Source organism: Cryptomeria japonica, chromosome 8, assembly GCF_030272615.1.
Source record: "Cryptomeria japonica chromosome 8, Sugi_1.0, whole genome shotgun sequence".
Lineage (NCBI taxonomy): Eukaryota > Viridiplantae > Streptophyta > Pinopsida > Cupressales > Cupressaceae > Cryptomeria > Cryptomeria japonica.
In genome coordinates this window covers 74,448,162-74,460,806 of record NC_081412.1, presented here as the reverse complement: position 1 = coordinate 74,460,806, position 12,645 = coordinate 74,448,162, and positions in this window count along the sequence as shown.

Genomic DNA, 12,645 nt, shown 5'->3' with positions numbered 1-12,645 from the left:
ATAAATAGGATTCTTTCCTTCATTGTAAAAGGCCCCAATTCCTAATCTCTACATCTAGATTGTGTCTCTCTTTGTCTCTCCCACACACAACCATTTTAGAATCATTTTAGATTATAATCTCATTCTCAATAGCATAATAATATCATTATCAATAACATGACATTTCCATTATCATAAATCAATTATAGAAAGCATTGTCATTATCTCATAGATCTTAGTTGCATAGCATATAGATCATTTTATTATAGCACTCATTCTTTAGGTTGTCATTCTAAAGGTCAAGTGCTCAATGATTTGAGGGAAAAATCATGACTTAAGGAATCCTTAGAGATAGAGAAACAATGGAACTCTTTTGAAGGATTATTTTGTTTAATTTTCTTATCAATCAAATCCTTTTATATATAACATTTAATTGGTGTGTTCTTTAGGCTATTATTTCTTGACAAGTCACATATTGCAGCACATAAGCAATATTTTGTCGTGGTTTTCTCCCACAAGGGTTTCCACATAAATTGTGTGTGTATCTTTTATCCTATATTGCTAGATATTACTTGTCGATGATTTTGATTATTAATTTTTTATTTGTAAAGTTTATAGATTAAAAATATGGTGTCATATTGATTAACCCCCATGGGGGCGAGAAAAGTGAGACCTAATCCCACTTTTTCCAACACATTGGGAATATGAAAGAGCCTAGGGAGATAGCTCACTTTGGCTACTTCTTGTGAGAAAGAGAGAGACAAGGATTATCTCTTAGGGGTTCTATTCCTCTTGTTGATGGTGCAAATTGAACCAAACTGACCTGGAATAGGGTGCCACACCACTATCCTATTTTTGCAGACAAGAGGCTGCAACTAAGACACTGCAAACTGGAGGTCCTGAAGCTGCACCCTGCTAAAAATAACTAAAAAGAAGAGGTACCATGGCACCATGCCACTATCTTGGGCAAGACCAGGGCACCACACCCTTGTCCCAAACATATTAGGGCAGATCTGATGATTCCTGTGCCTTATGCTGAGCTGAAAGTGCCTCCGGGTACCTATTTCTGCACCTGCAACTGAAAAGGGAAGGTTTGGGTGGATATATGGGGTTTTTCCTTATTCAAACCCCTATTTTGGTGATTTACACCTCCACAAATAGTTGATAATATACTAAAAATGTGTGTGCTAGAACCTTGTGTGTATGCAAGATCCTAAAATGAAAGAAAGTAGAGCCACCCTGTGCATGCGAGTAAACTCTAAATGTAAATGTGAATGTAAATAACAATGCTTCAAACCAAAAATGCTAAATTATCTAAATCATGAATACAAATGTGCAAATTGATGTAAAGAAGCTCATACAAAGACATGAAAATAACATGAAATCATACAAATCCCCAAGAGAGAGATATTGCCACTAGATCTCCTATTATTCTTCAATATCTTCAAGGCTCCTAATTGATGATGAATACTTGAAAAATTCTTGATGAATGTTGTTTAATATTGTTGAAGACTCCACATAGGCTTCTCTTTCACTACATAGAAGGCTCCTTAAGCTTGCTTTGCTGAAAATTCCCTTAGACTAGATAGATCTCAGTTGCCTTCAAATGAAGAAAGAGAGCTCTTATGTATGAAACCATAGATCTTAATTTTGACTTAAATCCTCCTTTAGGCCAACCTAGGAATTGAATTTAATACCAATATTTTGGGGTTAAGCATTATAATATCATAGAATTGTGCTCTCGAAATTTCGAGAAAAAAGACAAGGACCGTGGCAGGGACGCACATGGTCCAACCAAATTTTCACCAAATTTTTAGGGCCATTAGATATGATGATATTAGAGTGAATCCCAAAGTTACAACTGATTTTGAGGTGTTTTGATATGCGAAATCCGGCCTTAAAGATCAAAATAGGACATAATTAGGGCTTATGATTAAATGATTTATTGGAGGAATAAATAAAAATGGGCACACTTAGGGTAAAGGACCCAATTTTATAATGTATTAAGTGATGAAATATAACTTTAGATTAAATTAAATTAATTAATTAAATTCTTAAAGGGAAATCAGAAATGCAAGATGCAAGACAGACTAAGGTGGGTGCGAACCTAAGTGTGAAATTGTACCACCTTATGAAGGTTGTACAATTTACGACACTACAACCCCCTTCTCAATATAAGCGTATTTGTTTCTTTAGTTGGTGTCAAAAGAATATTCCTTTGAAAAAGACTATCTGATTGAAGGAAAGATCTTAAGAACATATGTGACAAGTCAAAAGGTTACTCCTCAAACCAAACCCCATTATTTGACAATAACAACTATACTTTTTGGAGAGTAAGGATGCATACATATTCGATTTCTCATGGTTTTGATAAATGACAATCTATTGTGGATGGTTGTGTGGCACTATCTACTCCACCAAAGGATTGAGCTGGAAAGGGGGCAAGTGAGAACAATGCTAAAGCTATGAATGCAATTCTAAGTGGTTTAACATAATCAATTTTTTTTTAAAATCATGCATTGTAGATCGACAAAGAAATGTGGGATAAGCTTCAAAGGACTTATGAAGGAGATGCCAAAGTGAAAAGTGAAAAGCTCCAAACCCACATGAGATAGTTTAAAAGTTTGAAGATGAAGGATGAAGAGAATGTTGCTAGCTATTTTCTTTTCCTGGATGAAATTGTAAATACTATTCAATGGTCTTGGAGAAAATATTGAAGATGAAGTTATTCTGCAAAAGGTTTTCAAATCTCTTCCCATGAGATTTGATACAAAAATTTGTGTCATCAAAGAAATGGAAGATCTAGATACTTTTAAGATGGACAAGTTACATTGCATTCTTACGACATACGAAGTGAGGATTGACTAATGAACAAAATCAAAATGAGAAGCTGCCTTCAAAGCATCAATAAGGATGAACAATAAAGGACCCATGTGAAGTGAAAGTTCAAGTGATGAGAAAGATCCTAACATTGCAAATAAATTCGTGAAAGGATCTATCAAACAAAAAGGTAAGTATGCTCTTAAATGTTTTAATTGTGACAATATAGGTCATTTTGTTACCAATTGTCCACAAGCTGGTGTTTTAATGGGAAAATTAGCAATATTTGATCAGATTTCAAAGAGTAAACCACTAATACTCTAATCTAATTAACTAATCCATAAACACAATGAAATAGAATCAAAATCAATATGAATAATAATATAATTAAGACTCCCTCTACTAATTTGAATCATAGCTTCCATTTCTCTCCTTCATCATCGTGTTGGTGTGGCTCTCAGTGTTGCGTTGGAGTACCTGCATAAGTTAGACACAATAATTCTGAAGATAGTGGTTAAGGAAAACTAGGAGAATTGATATGAATTTATAGATTTTGGATGAGAGAAATGAACGGTTGAGATGCATTCTGGAACAAAATTGATCAACATTTGATATTTTTTGAGACAAAACTTATTGGGAGTTGAAAAAGGTGATTGGGAAGTTAACCATGTTAACTAAGGAGTTAAGGGACTTGATTAAGAGGTTGACTAATTTGATTGCTTAGTTAGACTGGAAGTCAGTGAAAGTTAAATTTTCAACATGTGCGGATTTTGACATAAATATTAAATTTTTTCATTTAATTTGAATTTGGATTTTCGAAAGTGAAATGCACATGTAATTTGTTGAAATTTGATGAAATTAGAATTTTGGTACTTTTGAATTTTTGAATTTGAATATTTGAAAAGAATGAGTTATTAAATTAAATAATTTAAACAAATTATTTAATTATTTAGAAATTGAATTTGATTAAATAATAAAGATTATTTAATTAAATGTATTAATTCGCAAGTGGGAGTTAGATTTTCAACATGTGCTATAGGATTTTGACATAAATTTCAAATTTCATTTTCATTCAATGTGAATTTCAATTTTCGAAAAGTGAAATGCACATGTAAATTATTGAAATTTGATGAAATTATCTGAAATTAGAATTTGGGGACTTTTGAATATTTGAATTTGAATATTTGAAAAGAATAAGTTTGTTAATTAAATAATTTAAACAAATTATTTAATTATTTAGAAATTGAATTTGATTAAATAATAAAGATTATTTAATTAAATGTGTTAATTCGCAAGTGGGAGTTAGATTTTCAACATGTGCTATAGGATTTTGACATAAATTTCAAATTTCATTTTCACTTAATGTGAATTTTGATTTTCGAAAAGTGAAATGCACATCTATTTTATTGAAATTTGATGAAATTATCTGAAATTAGAATTTGGGGACTTTTGAATGTTTGAATTTGAATATTTGAAAAGAATAAGTTAGTTAATTAAATAATTTAAACAAATTATTTAATTATTTAGAAATTGAATTTGATTAAACAATAAATATTATTTAATTAAACATGTTAATTCGCAAGTGGGAGCTAGATTGTCAACATGTGCTATAGGATTTTGACATAAATTTCAAATTTCATTTTCATTTAATGTTGTAGCGTCCTAAAATTCTGACACTTGCAATTTCGACTGCATTTTGGTCTTCACGATGGCGATGCAACACGCAACCTGAATGGAGACCCCGAAACCTTTTTACAACACTAAAAACTGCATTTTCTTGCACCCTGGCCTGAACCTCCTTTGCACCCTGCTGTCCCGGGAGGTGGGACCAGAGCGCCCAGCGCCCTGGTCCCCTAGGACCATGGCACCCAGCGCCCTGGTCCCTGGCCCTATTTTGGGCCCGGTCTCCTATGGGACTTCGGGTCTTTTTGTTTGCAAATTGGAAATTATTGTTTCCTGGTCGGCCTAAGGTCGGGAAAATCAGTCTATCAGCCCTAATTGACAAGTATATAAACTACATTTTCCTCTCCCATTTGGGTAAGAAGGACATATGTGTACAAGCATGGAAATAATATTCAAACATTCAAGCATTCAAGCATTCAAGCATTCCTTCAAGCAATTGATCATTCCAAGTCTCCATTCAAGGCTAAGTGTTGCATTCAAGACAAGGATTCAACCATTGAAGAGGAGATCACTTACTACATGCTACATACAACATACAACAAACAACAACATCTATACCTTCGCATATAAGGATACAAACATCCTTACAACAAGGTATTAGTACTTGTTTTACATTACAATCATTTACATTTACAGCAATCTCTCATTTCTTGGTTAATTCCAAAACCGGGGTTTGACCTAAAGGCAAACCCCTAATCCCTAACCCCCCAATCGTCTTTGCTTTTCTGTGTGTAGGTTGTAGGTAAGCAGCTGAAATTGAAGATCTGGAATCCTTGTACAGAGACAAACAAATCCCCCTTCATTTCGCGGATTTTTCGGAGGACCGTGTGCACGCCGGGTGCCATCGTCCCGTCAACTTTTGCTCAAATTTGCAGGATAGTGCCGCATCAACATTTTACTACTAATTCCAGGTCCGCAGCTTCATCCTATATCCCTATCTCAGTTTATAAGCAAATCTTTGTCACTTTCTATGCATTCCTAGCTTAATTCTCTTATCAACATTCTTTACAAAAGAGGGTAGCCTTGCTTTCTTAACCCTTGAAACTCATTTAGCATCCAATCTTGCATTGTGTGGGATTGGATCTTGTGGGTTTCAACCCCTCTTTTGAATGTAAAGTCTCCCCAAGTGAAAACCATCAACCCTAGCAACCTCCCTTCTCTCTCCTCGGAGTTGGAAGAGGGGAGAGCAACTAGGGTTCGATTGCGATTTTCCGCTTTACATTTTGGTGAACCCGACGTGAACATCCTTTCTGATTATTCATGATTAGATCTGAAAATTGGCTTCTTTGATTACATTTCCATGTTTGATCTTTTGCAAATTTTAGAGGTTGATTGCATAAAAACTCTAAAATTTTCTTTTTGAAAATTGAACTTGTGAAATATTTAATTGTTAATGCTTGTTCCAGATCTACCCTTCTATTACAAATTATCAATTCATATTTGTGCTTTAATTTTGAAAATTAAGTGGTTAAATGTCAAAACCCTAATTTTTGAAACCCTCTTGATTGAACCTTTGTCTGACAATTTCACTAATCAAAACATCTCCAAATCAGCTGTAACTTTGGATTCTGCAATAAAATCACAATATCTTTCATCCCTGAAAATTTGGAAAAAAGTTGCGAGGACCGTGTGCACTCCGAGCACCATCGTCCTTGACATTTTTTTCCAAAATTTCGGGAGCTAGATCTTACTGTATTTTTCTGCTAAAATCCAGAATTTTGGCTGATTTTATCAATTATAATACTTTCAAAATTACAGTCAAAGTTGGTCTTGTGATTGCTTGGTTTAAGGCTTCTAAACATTCAAAAATTGTCGAAATTGAAATTTTGTGTCAAAATTGTGTTCTTACTGTCCTAAATCTGAAAAGTGTGTTTGCATTCATTCAAAATTTCAGTGCTTCATTCAAATTCTTGTAATTTGTGACTTTTGAAATTAAATGCTTAATTACAACTTTGATTTCCACTTCCAAAATTGAATTTTGCGTGAAATTGAGTCAATTTTTAAATTTCAAAATTTGCATTGCTCTTGACATTCCCTCTAAAATCATAAAATTCAAAATTTCAGTTTCCCTCTCTTTTTCAAAATTCAAATTTTTGCATTTTTCGACAATCTTGATAGGGTTCAATTTTGAAATTGCAACTTTAATTTGGCCTATCTACAGATCATAAAATCACTCAATTTTTTCAGATTAGCTCTAAAATCATCATAACTTTCATCCCTGCAAATTTCGAAAAAAGTTGCAAGGACCGTGTGCACTTCGAGCACCACGGTCCCGGACATTTTTTCCGAAATTTTGGGAGGCTGTCGTGATTGCATTTAACAGCTTAAATCTAGAAGATTGGCTGATTTTACTGAAATTTGCTACCTCTAAATTCAAAATCTTCTCTCCCTCTCTAGTGCATGAGTTTTACAACAATAAGCCCTACTTACACTATCCCCGTTAGACGAAGCCATAGAATTAAGTCTTTCCGAGGTTTAATTACTAAGGAGATGGAACCTAATTTGAATAGCCTTTTTAACGAGGACATGGGTAATTCCTCTAATCCTCCTAATGATGAAGAAGCTCTCCATGAGGTTTCTGTAGAACAACTTTCGAAATTGGATAATCAATTTGATGATTTTCACCAATGGATGTCTCATGAGTACCCCGATAGTCAAGCTCTTCCTTTAATTGAGGGTCTAAAACATATGCTTCAAAGTGATAAGAATGGAATTGATATTTTGCGAGGTATTGCACACATTGTGGATTCGAATGTGATGCCTATAAAGAGTTGTGCCGAAACTTTAGGTTATACACAAGCTCCCACTCAAGTCAATCATTCTGTTCCTGTAACAACTTCTATTGCTAGCATACCTACCTTTACATCAAACATAATGGCTACTTCTATACAAGACATTCCTCCTGTGATCACTAGTCATGGGGGCAATCCTTCCTCTTCAATTAACCCTCTTCCTTCATTCAATCCGACTTCTTCATTCATTCCTTCAATGAGTGTTCCTATTACATCTTCACAAATGAACATGACGAAAGGGGGCAATTCATTCAATCATTCCATTCCTCCTTGTAGTGTTCCTCCTGTCCAGTCATCTCCTATGATTAACTATCATAGGGTCCCGCCACCTTACTCTCTACCTTCTTTCAATAACATAACACCTCCATCTCAATCTAACACGTCTAATATGAATTCTTCGACTGAAGCGACCATTAACAATCTTGTACAAACTGTCTCTTCTTTACAACAACAAATTGCCTCTATGAATCAATCTAAGTTTACTGTGCCCACATTTGATGTTGCGAACCCACTTTCTCTTGACATTGTTCGAGCTATCCCTCCTAAACATGTTGAAATCCTGCATTTGGAGCTTTATAATGGTAAAGGTGATCCTCTAACACATGTTAAGACTTTTCAAACAATATGTACCAATTTTGCTTATGACCAAAGGTTGCTTGCAAAATTGTTTACTAGAACATTAAGAGACAAAGCCCTACAATGGTATTGCTCGTTGCCTTCTTATTCTATTACTTCTTTTGAACAACTTGCAAATGCTTTCATTCAACAATTTCAAAACAATATAAGTCCTAGAGTTACTTTGATTGATTTAATGCATTGTAAACAAGGTGTTAAAGAAAAAGTGACTGATTTCATTGGTAGATATAAGCATTTGTATGCTCAAATTTCTTTTCCAGTGCCTGACAATGATATTCAAAGAATCTTTATTTCTAATTTACAAAAAGATATTCGAGACAAACTTCTATTTTCTGAGTTTACTTCTTTCCAACAGTTGTGTGCAACTCTTCACAATTATCAACTGACTGTGAGTCAAATGGAACAATCAAATCCTATGGCTCCGAGTGATAAGGGTGATAGTAGTCAACAACCATTTGGAAAGTTTAAATCGAACAGAGATTCCATCAAATTCAATGAAAACATCATCAACAACAATGTGAATGCAGCATCAGGTGTGCCTCCTATTTCTAAATTTTTTAAGAGAGAAAGAAAGTATACTCCTTTGAATGAATCATTGCATAATATTATGAATAAGTTATTGGAACAAAATGTGCTTACTCTTCCTCCTATAAGACAAATAGATCCTGCAAAGATTACTTCACCTTATTTTGATAACAAATCTTTTTGTCAATTTCATCATCAGTCTGGGCATGATACTGAAAAATGTTTTTCTTTAAAGGGTAAAATTCAAGATTTGATTGATAATAATACTATTTCTGTCTCTGGAGTGAATGATAAAGCCAAGACATCTGTAGCTCCTCCTAACCAAAATCTTCAGATTTTTACTGATCCATTACCTTCTCATACCTCTAATGCGATTGAGACTAATGATTCCTCTCTCTCATCTGATGCTCTTGTGTCTATAACTCCAAATGTGATAAACTTTGTAGAGCAGCAACAAAACCCTAAAGAACCTTCCATCACATTTGATTCTAGTGAAACCATTAGAGCACCTGATGGTCCTTTATACATAGTTGCAAAAGTCAAGAATACACCTTGCCATGGAGTGCTTATTGATCCTTCGTGCATGGTTAATGTTATTACTGAAGAATTTCTTTTTACTTTGCAATTGAATCAAGTGATATATGACAAAACAGATGTGATTGTGAAATTATTTGATGCATTTTCTTCTCCTGTAATTGGTTCTATTACATTACCTATTGAGGTCCATAACAAATCCCTTGATGTGAACTTTGCTATTATCCCTTCATCCGAACAATTTCGTGTGAAGCTTGGCTATCCTTGGCTATCTTCCATGAAAGCTATTGCCTCTCCTATTCATAAGTGTTTAAAATTTCCCCATAATGGTGAAGTTGTTACTGTCAATCATAGTCTCTTTAAACCAGCTGAAAGAACCTCTAGTGTTCTTATTGATTACTTTTGGCCTAAACAATTCCAATCCCTTCCTCCGCGAAGTGATCATCTTTTCAAATCTTATCAAAAGTGGAAAACAGATATGATCCTATCTTTAAGTGAACCTAGAACACCTAAACTTGATATTCCTATCATTCTTGAGAAGGAAGTTCTCCCTTTGAAAGATAAAACTAATGTCTTTCCTCAAGAAGATTCCCAACCTGTTCCCATGGATGTGACTATGTCTATGCCTAATAAACCTTCTAAAAGTAGACCTATACCTCCTCGTCATGATGGACTTGGTCTTCTTCCTAAACCAGAAATTCCTCCTTTATATGGAGCAGTTCCTCCTCCTTCCTTTTATAGAGAGAAGAGACCTTCTTCTTCTCCTATTATCCAGCCTAAGAGACCACAACCTAAACACCCAAGTGATAAGGATGAGAAGATTCCTCCTCCTCAATCTTCTCCACTTCCTACTAAGAATAGACGAAATCGTTCTGCACGCGAACGTCGATGAAAGCATCGTCTTAGGGCTCAAGCAGCTGCTTCTCAAACTTTGCAATCTCCAAAAACACCTTCAATAAGCATTATTCCATTTTCTCCAAAATCTCCCAAACATAAGATGCATAATGGTCTTGATGAACATGTTATTCATGATGAACATGTTACTCCTCTTGCTTTTGATAGTGAATATGAACTTGTTGATATTGATAACCATTTATCTAATGAATTTTCTAAAGCACTTATCCTAGCTCCTAGACAAGAACAACGTGGCTCGGGACATGAACATAGCCCTTGTTTGGATCTTGTGATAGCTCCATCTACTGTGTTGGATGTTCCTCCTCTAGCATGTTCCCTGCCTTCCCGAAACATTGATCAGCAAGATCAGGGGGTAGATGACGTGCTAGACTAGTTCATTAGCATAGCAGATTCTCTCCTCCTCTCTTTTGTTACTTCTTCTATATGTTATTCTCATTCTTCTATTTTTTGTCCTTAGTGTTGTCTACTTAAGGACGATGCAAAGCATTGAGATCTCTTTTGGTCTCTCTCATGTTGACTCAAAAGACACATGTGTTCCCTTCTTCTAGGTGGCCTTCCTTGATTAGGGAATGAAGAACAATTATGCATACATACATATGATATATATACATGAATTATCATACAGCATACTGACCCCGAGGAAAGCGAAGTCACCTTGTGCTTTGTGTTTTGTGTCTATTATCCTTGGGTTTATCTCACACTTGGGGGCTAAATCTTTGTGATAACATGCTCCTTTCCCTTCTCATTTCTTATGTGTATCACTACGTTAAAACAATCACCCCCGTTGAGGCGTGTGCGATCGCTTTAACATAGAGGGGCATACACCCTGTCTATCCTTTCAAGATACTTGAAAATTTCTTGGCGAACTTAGCTTTGCCTTGAAAATTTTTTGCCCTGAAAACTTTTGGTATTTCTTTTGCATGACTCATAGTGAGGGAACCTTACTACTGACAGTCATGGTTCTCCCTCATGATCTTCCCTTTTACTTTGTCAATCGAAGTCGTAAGATCCTTAGTCCACTGGGGGCTTGGTGTGTCTTGCCTCCTTGACGTGGTGAAAGTCTTTCAATGCTGTTTCCTTGTACTTTACCGAAAGTATGAGCATACATACTCCCACTAAAGTGGGGGCTAAATGTAGCGTCCTAAAATTGCGACACTTGCAATTTCGACTTCATTTTGGTCTTCATGATGGCGACGCAACACGCAACCTGAATGGAGACCCCGAAACCTGTTTACGACACTAAAAACTGCATTTTCTTGCACCCTGGCCTGAACCTCCTTTGCACCCTACTGTCTCGGGAGGTGGGACCAGAGCGCCCAGCGCCCTAGTCCTTCAGGACCAGGGCGCCCAGCGCCCTAGTCCCCCAGGACCATGGCGCCCAGTGCCCTGGTCCCTGGCCCTATTTTGGGCCCGGTCTCCTATGGGACTTCGGGTCTTTTTGTTTGCAAATTGGAAATTATTGTTTCCTGGTCGGCCTAAGGTCGGGAAAATCAATCTATCAGCCCTAATTGACAAGTATATAAACTACATTTTCCTCTCCCATTTGGGTAAGAAGGACATATGTGTACAAGCATGGAAATGATATTCAAACATTCAAGCATTCAAGCATTCAAGCATTCCTTCAAGCAATTGATCATTCCAAGTCTCCATTCAAGGCTAAGTGTTGCATTCAAGACAAGGATTCAACTATTGAAGAGGAGATCACTTACTACATGCTACATACAACATACAACAAACAACAACATCTATACCTTCGCATATAAGGATACAAACATCCTTACAACAAGGTATTAGTACTTGTTTTACATTACAATCATTTACATTTACAGCAATCTCTCATTTCTTGGTTAATTCCAAAACCGGGGTTTGACCTAAAGGCAAACCCCTAATCCCTAACCCCCCAATCGTCTTCGCTTTTCTATGTGTAGGTTGCAGGTACGCAGCTGAAATTGAAGATCTGGAATCCTTGTGCAGAGACAAACAGATCCCCCTTCGTTTCACGGATTTTTCGGAGGATCGTGTGCACGCCGGGCGCCATCGTCCCGTCAACTTTTGCTCAAATTTGCAGGACAGCACCGTATCGACATTTTACTACTAATTCCAGGTCCGCAGCTTCATCCTATATCCCTATCTCAGTTTATAAGCAAATCTTTGTCACTTTCTATGCATTCCTAGCTTAATTCTCTTATCAACATTCTTTACAAAAGAGGGTAGCCTTGCTTTCTTAACCCTTGAAACTCATTTAGCATCCAATCTTGCATTGTGTGGGATTGGATCTTGTGGGTTTCAACCCCTCTTTTGAATGTAAAGTCTCCCCAAGTGAAAGCCATCAACCGTAGCAACCTCCCTTCTCTCTCCTCAGAGTTGGAAGAGGGGAGAGCAACTAGGGTTCGATTGCGATTTTCCGCTTTACAAATGTGAATTTTGATTTTCAAAAAGTGAAATGCCCGTGTAATTTATTGAAATTTGATGAAATTAACTAAAATTAGAATTTGGAGACTTTTGAATTTTTGAATTTGAATATTTGAAAAGAGTAAGTTAGTTAATTAAATAATTTAAGCAAATAATTTAATTATTTAGAAATTCCATTTAATTAAATAATAATGATTATTTAAATCAAATGTGTTAATTCATAATTAATTAAATAATAAATATTTAATTAATATAAAGAGGAGGTTAAATAATTAAAAGATTAGAGAAGAAATAGAATAATTAGTAGTGTTGGAGAAATGTGATGATTTAGTTAATTTAGAAGAATTTA